Source organism: Limulus polyphemus, unplaced genomic scaffold (genome assembly GCF_000517525.1).
Source record: "Limulus polyphemus unplaced genomic scaffold, Limulus_polyphemus-2.1.2 Scaffold7445, whole genome shotgun sequence".
Lineage (NCBI taxonomy): Eukaryota > Metazoa > Arthropoda > Merostomata > Xiphosura > Limulidae > Limulus > Limulus polyphemus.
The window spans coordinates 2,175-3,191 of record NW_013673055.1 but is presented as its reverse complement, the minus strand read 5'-3'; the positions used below and the strand labels follow the sequence as shown (position 1 = coordinate 3,191).

Genomic DNA, 1,017 nt, shown 5'->3' with positions numbered 1-1,017 from the left:
TATGTCGTTAATCCAAACTAATCGTTGGATCCACGTATGTCGTTAATCCAAACTAATCGTTGGATCCACGTATGTCGTTAATCCAAACTAATCGTTGGATCCATTTATACTTTATTATATGTTTGATTAAATACCTTTTAGCAACACTAAAACATGGACTAGTGAGAACAACAGACAATTTTCAAGTTCATTGTGGCAAATGATAAAACTGAACGTGCTACTTGGATCAGGATTAGACGTGTATCAGGACTAGATATTTTGGTCTTGTTTTTGTAAGCACAAAGCAAAGAAACACAATGATCTATCTGCACCGTGTTCACAGCAGGGAACGAGCATCAAATTCTAACGTTATAAACCCTAAGCTTATCGTTAACCGGCAAATTAGCGAATTTTCGCTATGCCGTTCATTACCGGTGAGGGAAGGGGGGGGGTAGGGGAAGAGTCAACATACTGCTTAACATCACAAGTGACATCACAGATTTTAAGGTAGAATACAGACGGGATCCAAGCAGTAACACTTGTGTTTAATACTTTCCATATTGATGTATATATTTTAAAAGTTTTTGTGTAACTCAAATGTTAGTAGGGACCTTATACGAGCAAAATTACGGTGAGGGAAGGGGTGGGACCCACAAACATTCTGGCGCATAACTAATGAACATTTTTTGTAGTTTATTTAAGACGAATGAGAGAAACGGGCATCATATGTGCAGTTAGGGTTAAGGACATTTTGCTATTTATTCTCTAAATTTAGTTTACAACTATCAATAAATAAACTGAAAAACTATTTTTATTTTACGTTGTAATACAAGTTTTTCTGTCAACCCCCCCCCCCCCAACAGTGGCTCAGGGGGTAAGTCTGCAGGCTTACGACATATATAACTGAATTATGTGAAATAATTAAAAACACAACTGAGAAGAAAACGTGTGTGAAATAATTAAATACACAACTGAGAAGGAAACGTGCGTGAAATAATTAAATACACAACTGAGAAGGAAACGTGCGTGAAATAATTA

General features: G+C 36.5%; 1 protein-coding gene across 1 annotated transcript in view; it reads right to left on the bottom strand.

Moving 5' to 3' along the window:
• Positions 1 to 1,017, bottom strand: part of LOC111089814 — a gene marked incomplete at its 5' end in the record, with an annotated part of 7,420 nt that overhangs the window by 4,861 nt on the left and 1,542 nt on the right. The gene's annotated exons all lie outside the window — the stretch shown is intronic.